The sequence below is a fragment of the Neolamprologus multifasciatus genome, chromosome 3, assembly GCF_963576455.1.
Source record: "Neolamprologus multifasciatus chromosome 3, fNeoMul1.2, whole genome shotgun sequence".
NCBI lineage: Eukaryota > Metazoa > Chordata > Actinopteri > Cichliformes > Cichlidae > Neolamprologus > Neolamprologus multifasciatus.
This window is the reverse complement of record NC_140441.1, coordinates 1046902-1063101: the sequence shown is the minus strand read 5'-3', so window position 1 is coordinate 1063101 and position 16200 is coordinate 1046902. Positions and strand designations below refer to the sequence as shown.

The 16200-nt window shown below is 41.9% G+C and overlaps 1 long non-coding RNA gene across 1 annotated transcript; it reads left to right on the top strand.

The window, feature by feature from the left end:
- The first annotated feature begins 1772 nt into the window (after positions 1-1772).
- Positions 1773-13161, top strand: LOC146520955 (uncharacterized). The gene is made up of 2 exons (XR_014873257.1): positions 1773-3213; positions 4126-13161. It is a non-coding gene; the product is annotated as an uncharacterized LOC146520955 (long non-coding RNA).
- Positions 13162-16200: the final 3039 nt, after the last annotated feature.

Sequence of the window (16200 nt, the reverse complement as noted above, 5' to 3'; positions counted from 1 at the left end):
GACAGATTTATGTGCAAGTAAGGCTGTTTTTTTTAATGACGTTCACTGTTTTCAGCCAAGGAAGCATTCGTTCTTGGAAGTTCACCAAACTATTAAATCCAGTTGAGCAGAGTTCCAGTTTGTGGCACAGCTGATCTCTGTGACGCATCAACAGTAACAACAGTAGGGGTGGGCCATAGAAACCATATACGATAGAAACGATAGAAATTTGGCCAAAGATAGAGATTTTGACTATACCGCTGTATATGTTTGTTTTGTTGGAAATGTGATTGCAGAAGCTGCTAATGATTTCCTAGCTGTGTTAGCCTGTGAATGGATGCTAGCGTATCCACACGTGCTCCCTGGGCTAACTTGTGTTGTTAGTTTCAGCTAACACACCATGTGAGACACTTTCCATGGTTCCTTTGCACTCAAATGTATTTTTGTTATGGCCAATAAGAACTGCATAGATGTAAGATATGTGGAGACAACAGTTAGCAGAATTTGACTTTTATTGAATTTTGTACAGATGTGATACAGGAACAGTTGATTGAAATATGTGCTTAATTACAAGTGAAGTGAAGTCACCGGTTTCCTTGGAGGCTGTAGATACAACGATTCACCTCTAAAAGGATTCAGTTTTTTTTAACACTGAGATCTCAGGACACTTTATGTTGCTACTTTATTTGATCGATTTATTTATTTATAACACTTAACAAAACTGATGCATCAGAGGGAAGTTGAGTGTTCAGCTGAGATGGACACGTGCCTGATACGTGTCACTCACACTTTTTATTTTAGTAGGAAAAGTCAGACATTGAGCTGTGACATTCAGTCTTTGCTTTTTCTCGGTGAGAATAGTATTTTACATGATTATAATATAAAACTAAAATCTTTGTAGATGTTGACAAACATTAAAAAAACGAACAGCTGTAAGCAAACAAACATCAGCTAACACGTAGATACTAAACCTTTTTATCTCACTGCAGTGAAAATGAGCTGCAACATTCATTTGATGACATTAAACTCAATGGACTTTTTCATTTTCTATACTTTAGGTGAGCAACACACGAGTTATTGTGACATTAAAATACAAACAAGTCATTTGGGGATTTTGTTTCCACCTCTCATGATCTTATCTTAGATTTGACTGGTCTTTATAAACAGCTCCACTCTGCCTGATCTGAACTGTAAGTGTTGATCAAATCATTTTGTATGTTCCTATTTAATGTCTGCATGAACACAAGTTTATGTGTGTGCATGTTTATTCCTGGAGGTGAGCCTGTATATGACAGCACTGTTTAATATTAGATCTGCACATCTGCTTTAATACAGATGCTTAAAAAGGTTAAAGTCCTGACTTTGAGTCTCCACTGTGAGTAGCTCAGCAGCTCTGAGAACTCTCTAAAGTTTTCTTCATCCTGATCACCATCTTCACTCTGTTGGAGCGTCCATGAGTGTCACTGAGTGTTCTCAGTAAAGTCTGTTTGAAGGAAAAACACCATCAGTCTGTGAAGTCGTGTGGAAATGTAGAGAGTCTGTGAGCTGCATTCACAAACAGGTTGGATCACTCTGAATGACAGCGATTAGAGGAGGTTCTTCCATCAGTACCAGGCTCTGCTGATTTTCATTAATGAAACTTCAACCTGCTCAGTGAAAAACAGAGTGAAATCAGACGAGACTGAGTCCACTTTTAACTTTGTTTCATCACATTTAACAGGAACTCATCTGAAGATCAGCCTCCTCCCTGTAAGGGGAAAATTCTTATTAAGTTTCCACCTGTGCTCCTTCAGGTGAAGCCCCGCCTCCTTCCAGGAATCACCTGTGTGTCCGTGTTTAGTGTGCAGCTGTGGAGCTTGTTGTTGGAGTGTGAAGAAACTGTAAGTTTGCTTTGTTTCCTCCTTTAACAGTTTGTCTTTAGGAACTTTATGAGCAGATCAGGAAGTGAGACGTTTGTATTTACATAAAATAAAACAAATGAGATGATTTGATGATTGGCTGAATCCACTCTGGTTATCAGTCAGTAACTCTGCACTCAAACATTTGTCTTTGATAAACAGTTTAAAATGATCTGAATGAAACTTTGGCTCCAACATCACTGGTGGAACAATGATCGTCCCTTTAACTGGAAACAGATGAAACCAGTTTGTTCTTCAGAAGCCGACATTCAGGTTTTACTGAGTGACGTCAAAACAACATGAAGCTGCTCCAGCTCAGTTCAGGGTCACTGCAAACAGAGATAATCAGAAGTAAATACAGACTCTCACACACACCATCAATATTTAAGGATGTTTTCACTGCGGTTTAAATCCTACATATACTTGATGTTAATGCAGGAGTAAAGCCTCTCAGAATCAAACACATTTAAACCTCTGTGACTCAGGACTGTGTGAAGCGCACAATCGAACACTTTTTCATCTGTTTCAAGTGAAACACAATGAAGTGTTCAAAGGAAAAACATGTTACTATGTGAATCCTGCTTGATGGACCAGAGCAGAGGCTTCACTCTGTGCTCTGTTCATTACTCTGTCAGTCTGAGTTATTCATGAAGGAGCTGATGATAAGCTGGTTCATGTTGGCACACACACACTGTGACACTGTCAGACATGAGGAAGTGTGCAGGTAAACTTTGCTCAGAAATGATAATGAGGAGTTACACAGACTGATGGAGCTCATAGAGTGAGACGTTTATTTTACATGAAGTAAACCTGATGTATGATCTGATCTGTAGATCAAACTGATGTGTTAGTGTTCATACAGCTGTGTTTAATAACCTGTTGTTTAGGGCTGGGCGATAAGGCCTCAAATCCATATCACGGTATAATTTGAAGCACGTGCAGTAACGATATATATCGTGATATATTCTTTTCTTCTGTATAATGTATTTTCCACACTATAAGGCTTAAAATCCTTTAATGTTCTCAAAAATCGAGAGTGTGCCTTATGTATGAATTCTGGTTGTGCTTACTGACCTCGAACCGATTTTGGCTGCAGAAATCTGTTAAAAATGTTTTAGTACAGCTTTGGTAAGCTGCACTGCTTGATGGATCGTCAGAGCATTACGGCTGCCGTAGTGAGGAGCTTCACGGAGTAATCTGGGTCCTAAACTCCGTCCCTTCAGGTCCCAAAGTCAAACGAACACTGAGAGTTAAAAACGGTCTAAATTCCTTAATCTTTAATAAAATCATCAGCGTTGCTGCTTTATCGGGTGTAACAATTAAGTTTAACATCCAGGTAGGGCTGCTCGATTAATCGAATTTTAGTCACGATTACGATCTTTCAACGATCGTTAAAAATGACTGAGCCGATTATTAGCCCCTCCCTCGTGCTTTACTCTCGCGCTGCTCCGTGTGGCAAATCGAGCGCACCTCTCTGCATTTCGAACACGTGTCACAACAATTAAGAGCAGCGGTCTCCAACCTTTTTTGTGCCACGGACCGGTTTATGCCCGACAATATTTCCATGGACCGGCCTTTAAGGTGTCGCGGATAAATACAACAAAATAAAACTAGTACCGGTACTGAAAAAAAGAAGATTTATTCATAACACACGTGAAAAGACCCAGGAAAACCGAGTAAACGATAAAAACGATAACAAAATAACGCTGAAAACCGATAAAAACCCTGAAAACTATACATTTCACACCTGAGCCTCAACTCTCGCAGCCCGGTACCAAACGACTCACGGACCGGTACCGGTCCGAGGCCCGGGGGTTGGGGACCGCTGATTAAGAGGACCTGAGGGAAGCTCGGAAAGCTGAGCAGAAGTTATTTGGAGAGGAGAGTGACTGCTGTTGGTTGAAAGGAGAGGTAAAAAACTTGAGTGGTGTGGAAACATTATGGGTCAGAGTCAGACGTGGATCAAATAGACACAGTGTGTAAACTTTGCTACAGTGTCGTAGCTGCACCACAGAGCAACACTGCAAAGTTCACTAAACATAGATGTTTACATTTATTTCTTATATTGCAAACATTTGCACTGTTTTCAGTATTTGCACTAGTTTATATTATTTTTTGACAATCTTTAAAGTCATTATTCAACACATTGTTATTGTTAAATAAATATCGTCAAATAATCGAGATCTCAATTTCAGTGAAAATAATCGTGATCATCATTTTTGCTATAATCGAGCAGCCCTACATCCAGGCATCCATGAAAACAGAAGTTATTAAATTTAATGGAGTTAGAAGTTAACAAGAAGTTAACTCGCTAGTTTACACCTAAACATTTCATACCATGTTCTGACAGAGATTTTTGAAACTAATTCAAACGTACAGCTCTGCTGTCACTTCCAACATAAATGAAGACAGAAAACTAAACAGCAGTGACGTTTGCAGGGTTACTGAAGTTGGGCTAGCTGGTATATAATGTTGTGCTACGTGATTGCTAGCGACACAGCTATGTTAGCATAACATTAGCACAGTGAAGCTGGAGGATGAACGCTAACTTTTTTCCACTTGATAAAAGTTAACGTGAGGGATTCTGGTGGTCAGGGACAAATGCAATCACATAGCAGGATGCTATACACGGGCCAAACTTCAGTCAGGAGAACAACTGAGATCATTCATCCACAATACGAGGTTAGTTATTAATATACTGCAACAACATGGGAACAGAACAGCTGCAGAGAATTCAACATTAATGAATCAATGTTACGGAAGTGGAGGAAGCGCAGGTTTTGGCTTTCCCCATTCAAAAGTGCTTCATCTCTTTGCTATGACTGTCACCCGCCATAATTTGCAGATGATAATGGTTTTAGCCGCTGCGATGCTTTTGACCAAAACAGGCGCAGCTTGATGACATCATCAACATGTGGTAGAGCGGTATAGTCATTTAATTTGGAAATCTAGCAAATTATTGTCTGTGAAGGTTCTCAGTCATCTAGGTCATGGTAATCTTTGGAGCTTGGAAAGAAAAGCCATTGGACTTCTTTAAGTTTCTTGAAGACTCCCATTCAAGAAGCAAACTTACCTTAGCTTCTTCCCACAGGCACAGTGAAAGCAACCTTGGGTTCATTTATGATTCCAAATTGGCTGTAGGTGTGAGTACAAACATGAATGATTGTCTGTTTCACTGTTTTAGCTTTGCAAAATATTTGCCACCTGCGCTCTGTGGGCACTTACTTCACAGTGCATATTTTCATGATGCCGCCATCAGTGTTGGGACTAACGCGTTATTAAGTAACGCGTTACAGTAACTACGTTATTATTGTGGTAACGAGCACGGTAACTAGTTATTATGCCAAAATCAGGAACGCGTTAGTCGTTACTGGGATTTAGATAGGCTCGTTACTCGTTACTTCGTGTGGTGGCTATCGTGGAGCTTCCACCACAGATTCTGTAACATTGGCAAGTGGTGGAGGCAGCAGGTGGATGAGGGAAAGGGGACGCAGAAGGAAAAGAGACCCGAGGCGGCCGCCGGTCCAAGTGTGAACTGAACTTCAGGTAAGAAGTTATGATCTGCAGTCTATCTGGGTCAGATATGAACCAAGTTTAGGTGGAGTTTATTTTCGTTATTCTGACTTTTTCCGTACTGCGTACTAGCTAGCATGACGGAGTTTCTATACAGCTGGGTGGGTGCTATGAAGTTAATGATGTTGAACTTTATTTTGTTCATAAGTTATTAGAGTTGCCAACCGTCCCGTCTGGTATTCAGAGAAAATATTACGCGTTTCTTATTGAGGTGAAAAGGAACAATTTGTCCCGTAATTCAGCTACAATGAAAAAGGCACAAAGCTGGAGTTATTCTGTGTCTTTGCTGCACAGCTGCCTCTTCTTCTTTCAGTCTCTCCCTCTCCTGTTTCTACTTCAATCATGAAAACTGATCAATGATCAGCTGATCGGCTCTCTTGTTTGTTTATCGCCCACTTTGCGCCAGAAAGAGGAAACCAGCTGATGTCGCTAAACAACAGCAGCACGTTTAAGCTTGAGCAGCCGTTGTTAGAAATTATTTAATATTAATTTCTAGTATCAGCTGATGTTTGCTGGAGCCACAGCTGCAAAAAAGCTGCTGGTCATGATGGTTTGGATATGTGGTGAGAGGGAAACATGAAGATGAAACCAGGAGACGTCCTTACTGAATCATCAGAGCTGAACAGGTGATGGAGAAACAGGTTTACCTTTTAGGTGACATGAATGAGTTGAAGTTATGAACTGTTTCTGAGAGACAAATAACACCAGGATCCTTTTCTAAGCAGCTGACAGCTGGTAACTGTGCAGGGGCGGGTCTAGCAAAGTGTTGCCAGGGGGCCAGGTAGGGCATTAACAGGGAGAGGGGGGCACAAAGAAATACTTTTCTTTCTTATTCTCATTTAAAATGTCTAGCTTTTAATAAATAATTATCTGAATCTTACAACAAACGATTCATAGATTGATGCATATCTACCATCAGAACAGTGAACATCACTGTCACAACAGTGTTTGTTTTAATTCAAAGGCTTTATGATTTTTCCTATAATGGTGGCCGGTCTCTAGTCAAAATGCCCGGGCCGATTTTTTGTCCCAGCCCAGCCCTGTATGCAGCTCATCTGCAGTCTGCTGTTACCTACATCTTCCTATTTAGAAGGCAGAATTTCCGAGTTCTGAGTACAATCAAAGCACCACGACTGCAGTTTTTGTGTTGGATGTAAAAGGCGCACATGACACTGTGACGTAGGCTAGAATCATGGCAGCAGTCATTGACGGTCCAGGCGTGGGATTTCTCTTGTGGAAATGTGCACATTATCTTTTCCTTTCTATTGGTAGGTGGCACAGTGCACTGTGGCAAGTAAGCAAGCTAGAAGACTGGCAAAGTTATGGAAGCAACACATTAACAACAGAATTCTGAGTAAAACCAAAGTTTTACTTTTAAGTTCATTCGAACCTCTTAGAGGTTCGAATGAACTTAAAACACCTGGGTTTCCTAATGTGTTCTCAGCCTGTTATAATTCTAGACAAAGGGGAGTAGCAATTTTAATTCATAAAAAAATTAATTTCACAGTACTCGATACAGTTATAGATCCAGAGGGCAGATTCTTAATCATTAAACTATCTATACTTGATAAAAAGCTATGTATTGTAAGTGTATATGGTCCAAATGTTGATGATCCCTCATTCTTTCACGGTTTTTTCAGTGCACTCTCTGAACACTTAGATGGCACACTTGTGCTTGGAGGCGACCTCAACCTTGGACTGAATGAAGAAATGGATAGGCTCAATACAGCAGGAACTCAGCGTAATTGGCAGTCCACAAATATAATCAAACAGTATATGAGCGACTTTGGTCTTTGCGATGCATGGCGCTCCCTTCACCCCACCAGTAAGGAATATACTTTTTTTTCACATGTTTATCACTCCTACTCTCGTCTAGATTATTTTTTGGTCAGCAGCTCACTGCTGAGTGACGTTTCAGACACTGAGATTCACCCTATAGTTGTCAGCGATCATGCTCCTGTATCTTTAACACTAATGCACAAGAATAATACTATGCCAAGTAAAAACTGGAGATTTAATACATCACTGCTTAAAGATGAAGACTTTATTAAATATTTTAAAAAAGAATGGACTTCATATTTAGACTTTAATGACACTCCCGGAACATCAGCTTCTGTTTTATGGGAAGCAGGGAAAGCTGTGATGAGAGGTAAAATAATTTCTTTCTCATCACATAAAAAGAAAAAAGAAAACAAAAATATTCAGGAATTAGAAAAAAACATCAAATCACTAGAAGAAGCCTACGCGTCCCACCAAGATCAGGAAACATTGAACAAAATACGCAAAACAAAACTAGAATTAAATGAGATAATTGATAGAAAAACAAAATTCTTAGTACAAAGACTACGCTTACAAAATTATGAACATAGTAATAAATCCGGTAAATTTCTAGCAAACCAGTTAAAAATAAATAAAGAAAAAACAACTATATGTGCTGTTCAAGATTCATCTGGGAACACAATATATGAACCGAAACAAATAAACAACATTTTCAGGGATTTCTATAAAACGTTGTATTCACCACAAATAAACCCATCTAAAAAGGAAATTGATCAATTTTTAGACAACATAACTCTCCCAAAATTATTAGACTCTCAAGCAATGGCACTGGATTCGCCACTGACATCAGGTGAACTCCAGGAAGCCCTGATAAATATGTCCAATAATAAGGCTCCAGGTCCAGACGGCTTTCCTGCAGAATTCTACAAAGAATTCTGGACGATTCTAGCACCAGTTTTTTACAGAACGTTGTTAGAAATCAAGGAAAAGGGCAGACTTCCATCAAATATGAATTCTGCAAACATTAATCCCCTGCTAAAACCAGGCAAAGACCCTGTATATCCCTCAAGCTATCGTCCAATATCCCTTATTAATGTAGACCTCAAAATAATCTGCAAAGCTCTCTCGAAGAGACTAGAGAAAATAACCCCCCTCTTAATTCATCCTGACCAAACTGGTTTCATAAAAGGTAGGCACTCATCAACAAATACACGTAGATTACTTAATTTGATAGACTACTCATACAGTAAAAACATTGAAACTACAATATTTTCCTTAGATGCAGAAAAAGCGTTTGACAGAGTTAACTGGAAATTTCTATTTGCAACTTTACACAAATTTGGTTTTGGATCTTCTTTCATCAACTGGTTAAAAATATTATATAATTCCCCAACAGCTTGTGTCAGAACAAATGACCAGACATCCTCCAGCTTATGTCTCCTGAGGGGCACCAGGCAGGGATGCCCACTCTCCCCTTCACTGTTTGCAATTTTTATCGAACCACTAGCAGCAGCAATTAGACAGAATTCAGCAATTAAGGGCATAAAATGCAAGAACGTAGAACATAAAATCAGCCTTTATGCTGATGATGTGTTACTCTTTCTCCAAAATTCACAAACCAATATTTCTGGGGTGATTGAATTGATAAACTCTTTTGCAAGAATATCAGATTACTCAATTAACTGGTCAAAATCTACAGTCCTTCTTATTAATTGCTGCTTCCATAATTCCTCTTCTACTCCACTGCAATCGGGAAATATAAAATATTTAGGTATTAATATTTCTCCCAAGCTTGCAGATCTAACTAAATTAAACCATACCCCACTTTTAAAGAAAGTAGAAGGTGATCTGGCTAGATGGAAATGTCTACCCATATCACTCATGGGAAGGGTTGCTGCTATAAAAATGATGGTATTACCAAAAATAAATTATTTATTCTCAATGATCCCAACTAAACCGCCGCAAGATTGGTTCAGATCTCTAGATTCATATATGTCCAAATTCCTTTGGAAAAATAAGCCCCCACGTATAAGCTTAAAAACACTACAAAAGACCAAGGATAAAGGAGGATTAGAACTACCTAACTTTCAGCACTACTTCTTAGCCAACAGGCTTCAGTTTATCTCAGGATGGCTAAAACATACCCTCTTAGATGAACCTTGGCTAGATGTAGAACAAGCACTTTGCAATAATCTAGAGATTTCAGATCTACCATTTATCAGCTCAAACATCCAACGACATGAATGCTTCAAAAGCATCAACATCAGCTCTTCTCTGACAGCATGGTGGGAGTTTCTGAAGTTGACAGAGTCTTCATTAATCCCATGCAAACGTACACCTATCTGGAACAACCCTGACATATTACAAAACAATAATATGATAAACTTTTCAGATTGGAATGGTAAAGGAATCAAATATGTAGAACATATACTAGAAGGAACAGAATTTATTTCATTTGACAGACTAGTTACACAATATGGGATCAACAAGAAAAGATTTTTAGAATATCAACAAATTAAATCCATAATAAAAAAGAAATTTAAACTGGGTCAAGTTGAACTACAAACACCACCAAGTGTGGTTCAATTTTTTACTCTTAAAACCCCCAAATTACTATCCAAAATATACAGAATGCTTTCTAAAACAGATGAATCAATATCACTTCCTATTGCAAAATGGGAAGCGGATTTATCAGTTAACTTAGACCAAAACTTCTGGTCTCAGATTTGCTTAAAAACCTTTCATCTAATCAGAAATCCCAGTCTTCAATTAATTCAATACAAAATACTACATAGAGTGCACTATACAGGTCATCGGATGTTCAAGATGGGCTTTGCATCTACCAACAACTGCTCACACTGCCAAACCAATTCACCGGACAATTATATCCACGCTCTTTGGTTCTGTCCACCAGTTCAGAAGTTTTGGCGCGAGATATGTGAAGACTTATCAAAGTGTCTGAAATGTAACATTCCAACTTCCCCCTTAGTGTGTTTGTTGGGCAGCTTAGATAATGTCACTTCAGAAAAGAATATAGCCCATATGGTTTTCACTGCCCTATGCATAGCCAAGAAAACAGTCCTCATGAACTGGAAAAATAAAAACAATCTTAATTCTAACCAATATAGAAATTATCTATTAGATTACATTAGTCTTGATACAGCCTCTGCCACCACATCAGATCAATCGCTCTGGGCTCCTCTGATCAGCTCCATCACCTAGTGGGGGTGGGGGGTCATATTTTGGTCTCGCCTTCACTGTTGTGATTGGTGTGGGGGTAGGGTCAGGCTTAGGGCGTCGGGGGGTTCCCCGGGAGCATCTTCCTTGCGGGGCTCAACCCGGGGTAGCGGTCATGGCCAATTAGGGGCTCTGTTGGCTCTTAGGTGACGGCTTCCTCGTGGCTACGTGCAGCGGGGCTAGGGGAGGGTCTGTGCTGACGGACGGGGGTTACTGACCTGGTGGCCTGGCTGCCCCTGGGTGGGTCCGGGACGGGCGTGAGGTTCTGGGGGCGCTCCGGCTCTGGCCTGGGGCCCTGGCCGGGCCTCGGGGGCCTGGGTCCTGGTTGGTGTGTTGCCGGGGTTGTGGGCCGGTGGGTATATGGGGGCCCGCCACTGGCGCAGGGTGCCGCCGGTGCGCCGAGCCACCTGGGGGGCTCTTCAACTGGTGGGGGGGGGGGGGTTGTCACATCTTGCAGGAGCTTTCCTCTCTCAGGAACTCTCTCTGCAAGAGGGGGAGATACAGGAGAGGTGGAGGAAGATCTCAGCCTGGGCGTCTATTGTCTTATGTAGTCTGGAAGATGAGTGGATGATGGGGTGGGTGCAGTTTTCTCTGTTGTGGGGTTGGGTGGACTGCCCTGGGCTCTGTGGGGCCGGGCGGCGCCGCTGCGCTGGTCCCCGGTTCGGATGGGCCTGGGCCCCCCTTCCCTGGCGGGTCGCAGAGTATGGGGGTGCCTACTGGGGTCAGCGGGGGAGCTGGCCCCAGGGAGGGGTCACTTGCCCCTCCCTTCCTTCCCTCCCCATCTCCAGCTGCCTCCCTCTTCCCGCTCCACCACAACCACCCACACATGCAGGGCCTTGGAGTAGGGGTGTGTCACCAGGGTGCAGAGGAGGTAACCCCCCCCTCTGTCCCCTTCTGGCTGCCTCTGCCTCAATTTTATCCCGCAACTTAGACATTCACATTACTCACACTCTCATTACACATACATATAGGATCTTGGGGGTGGGCACGCTACACGGAATCCCAATTACCATCAGGGTGTACACCTCACCCCCGGCGTCGTTGCCCACCTCTCAATTTTAAATACACGTAGACATTGAGGGCTAGCAGGAGGGACTATGCGCTTACCTGCTGCTCTCTGGCAGGTAGCTCCATGCCCTCATGGGTTTTAAATGCACCTTAGAACACACATACATCAACACTACAATGAGCGGGTGGAGGGAGGTTAGGAGTCTTCTCTCACCCTCGTTCTCTGCTTTCTGCTGGAGCAGGGGGGCTAGGAGGAGGAGTTGGCCGTCCGACTGGGATCCGGAATGTGGGGCCTCCCTGCTGCTGCGGAGTCGGGGCGGTCTGCTTCTCCCCACCGCAGGGAAAAGGGTAACACAACCTGGGTCTGGGTGCAGTTCTCCCCTCCAGGGGCAAGGGTACCTAGACCCGGTTCGTAGAGTACGCTTGGGGAGTGTGATTGTGTGTACTGCGTCTCTTTATGTCTGTCTCCACGTTTGTTGAGTGTGGAGTAAGTGCATATGAGAGCATGAGGGTGGGAATGGATGTTTGTATCTGTGTGTGCCTGTATATCTGTGTCTATATGTCAGGTTGGGTATCAGATGCCACCTCTCTGAGGACAGCTCAGGCCCTCCAAGGTTTGGAGGCCTATCTCCCCCCACCACTTCCCCTACCGGGGGCGGACTCCCTCAGACATCGGTGCGTTGGTGGTTCTTTGTGTCCGGGGGTGGGCGTCCGGGTACACACCGGCTCACTCCTTGGCGGCTGCTTATCGGGGCCTGGAGCCTGGGGCTCGCTTGGGCCACTTCGGAGGTGGGGTGCCCCCGGCCTCTCGGCCTGGGGCTCGGTCACTCAGGCACAGCTGGCTGCCGGCGGAGCTCACGGGCACGTCACTGCAGCCCCCCCTGGCTTCTGCTCCGTGGCTGCTGGGTGACCCCTCATCTGGGACTCTCCTCAGCTCTTTCTGGGACAGTGGCACGGCTGCCCCTCTGTTGGTCTTCCTTGGTCTCTTGTGTTCTGGGGGCCTCTGGATGTCTGGAGTTTTGATCTCCTCCATACCTGCTTCATGCCCTGGAGGACGGGGCAGTGGCCCCCCACACCCTCTAGCAGATCATTACATGAGGGAACCTTTTAAGAAAACAAGCGCGTCCATGCTCACAGGTGTACACACGGGTGATCACACACACAAACTACACCCTTTTTGGCTCCTACCTCAATGCACACTGTGCTGTCGATCTTACGTGCTGCACAATAATGTTTAATATTTAGTATTTACTGTCATATTCCCATATATCATTGTGATGTGGTTTATTGTATTACTCTCGTTTTCTTCTGCTTGTTTTCTTTTTTCTTTCTCAACAGGTGATCCAGGTGATCGATATATGTATTTTTTTTTTTTTTTTCTTCTGCTTATTCTGTTGGTTTTTGTTTTTTGCCCTTCTCCCCCGTCCCTCTTCTCAACTGTTTTTCTTTCCCTCTTTCTTTCTCCCTTTTCTTTCCCCCAGTCAAGTCTGTCCCGTTCAGCAAGTGAAAATAAAATAAAGAATAAAAGGTGAATCAAATGGACCATTACGGCAAAGCTGGGATGGTCAATTTGGTAAAGAAAATCCGTTGGGCATCTTTCTTCGCCTTTAGACAATAATTCTGATGGCAAAAGAGCCAAACGGGACAGGCAAAAAAAAAAAAAAAAAAAAAAAAAAAAAAAACCAAAGTTACTTTCCCTAGTAACTAGTTACTTTGAAAGTAACGAGTAACTTGAAGTAACTGAGTTATTTTTGATAGAAGTAACTAGTAATGTAACTAAGTTTCTATTTTAAAGTAACTTACCCAACACTGGCCGCCATGGGTCCTTTAACATGTCATGTATTTCCTTTGGTAGAACTTTTAACCACACAAACTCTGTGACATTTCTAGGCCATTGCATTTCAGAGGACTGTTGTTCCTAAGCAAACTAATTGAATCAGTGAAAATGATATTTTTACCATTTCTAAGTAAACATGATGACAGTATTATGGAAAAAAGCAATGAATAAATCTTTTATCATAACTCTGGTTTTGCTTGGCCTTTAAAAACAAGTTTTTTTGAAACAGGTGAATAGTCCACACTTTCCACCCAACTCTGTCGATTCCAGAATCAAGAAAAATGTAAGAAATGACTCCTTTCTTGAGTAACTGCAGAGAGATCAAGGTTGTCATTAAGATTTGGAAATTTGCCACCCAGAACACTAGGTGTGGCAACGCACAAATAAAGCTCATGACACCTGGTGCTCCACCTCATAATGCTTGCCAGTCAATCTGAGGGTTGTGCTGGCTAAGTGAAGAATAGCTGTAGTCACACTCAGCTCCAGTCAACCCAACAGTCAGCGTCATGGACTGGTTTGCACTGTATTTCTCACTCCTGACAGCTCTGATGCCTCTTTACAGCGGTGAGTAACATAATTAGTTTTTCATTTTAAATGTGCCACGATTCATGTTTAAATTACACACACAGAAAAAAAACATACACATGGTGAATACAGGAAAAATCCACTGATTAAATAGTAACTGAGGTAGAATACTGCATTAATTGTTTGCTTTTTTTAATACAGAAAAACAGAAACTAGACAAAATTAATTGATTATGTGTATATCTTAACATATATCTTAGATAAATTTATTATTCGATTTGTTATTCATTCAGTTTAATGTGGTTTTTTTTTGTATTTATTATTATTATTATTTTTTTATTCATTATTTCAGTCACTGAGGATTTTCTATTGACACTAGTTAAGTCCCCTGCTTTGTTCTGTCTCTGCAGAATAAACCAGCCAGATTATAAAAAAGCTTTATTGTGAAAATTATAATTACACAGAAAGAAAATTCTAACATGCCTACAGTCTAAATGTGTAATGAATCAACAAAGAAGTCAAATGTATTACTTAAGTCAATGTGATTCACTGTAGATACAATTTATCACTGAAATATATGATGAGTATTATTTTTCCCTCATAGTCATAACTGAAGGTTTGCACCTCATTTTCTGTTGTAGTGAGCCAAGGCTAGTTTGTTGACAGGTTCTAAAGTAGTATTAAGAATATATATATATATATATATATATATATATATATATATATATATATATATATATATATATATATATATATATATATATATATTCTTAATGCTTATTTGCTGATTAGATTGTTTTATGAGAGGCCCAGACTTGAGTGTAAAATAGGTGTTTTTGCAGAATATGAGGAGCAGACAGAGAGTGAAACTAAGTTCATACGAAGGGTGACAGGTTGCCCTGGCAACAGGCCTCAGAAAGGGGAAGTTATTGCAAGCTGCACAGGAGGTAAGACACAAAGAAGAGAGGAACTGAGTAGAAGGAGTTGTTTGTAACTGTGAAACTGTGTGTGACATCTGAAGTACCAAATTAACACCTATATGAGACTCATCTTGAGCTTCGAATGTTAGAGATTCTACAACTGGCTTTGGGCTGTGCAGATGATTGAATAAAAATATAAAAATATTTTGACCACTCTAAGTCGGGTTTTCTCTGTTCTATCATGGGAATCAAAGAATCAGGTTTAATAGTAGTCTGGAGGAAAAGCTCCCTAGCCTTTCAATTTTTTTCATTGTATGGTGGCTCTTTTTCACTTATTTTCCTGAGGAATACTTTCCTGGAGAATAATGAAGAAATGACAAAAAAAATTACAAGAATGCCTGCCTACAATTCACATGCGCTTCTAGAGTTGAAAGAATCAATAACTTTCAATCTCAATAATGCAAACATTTTTGCCTCGTAGACTCTGAGTAACATGTTAATGATGGCATTTACCAACTAGCAAGAAATCATTTCTACACAATAATATACACAAGCTCACATAAGTCTAAGTCTTTCATATGACAATACAACACATGTTTTATATGGAATATTTGTATTCAAGGTGCCCAAAGTTGTTTCGGCCCACCAGTTCTGTGTTGCACTGGTCAAGACAACAACTGTCAAAGAGGATGTTTCTGTGATGAAGCGTGTGAGAGTATTGGCGACTGCTGTCCTGACTACTTTTCAACCTGTAGACAGTGTAAGTAAAGACAAACACTAGAACTACACACAATTTTAAACATTTATATTTTGACTACATATGTTCCCACTGCAATTCCAAGCACAGACAGCACAAAAAGCCACAGCATTTCATCTACAATGTATACATACAAAAATATATATATATAACCAAATATTATAACAGCTTCTTTGTCCACGGTTGCCCCGGCCTCCACCGTTGCCTCCACCGCTTCATCCACCACTGTCCCGACATCCAACGCTGAATCCACCACTGAATCCACAGCTGTCCCAGCATCCACCACTGCCTCCACCGCTGAATCCACTGCTGAATCCACCGCTGTCCCCGCATCCACCATTGCCTCCACCGCTTCATCCACCGCTGTCCCGACATCCAACGCTGAATCCACCGCTTCATCCACAGCTGTCCCGACATCCACCGCTGCCTCCACTGCTGTCCCGACATCCACCGCTGCATCCACCGCTGCCTCCACCGCTGCCTCCACTGCTGTCCTAGCATCCACTGTTGCCTCCACCGCTGCCTCCACTGCTGTCCCGACATCCAACGCTGCATCCACCGCTGCCTCCACCGCTGTCCTAGCATCCACCGCTGCCTCCACCGCTGCCTCCACTGCTGTCCTAGCATCCACTGTTGCCTCCACCGCTGCCTCCACCGCTGCCTCCACCGCTGTCCTAGCATCCACCGC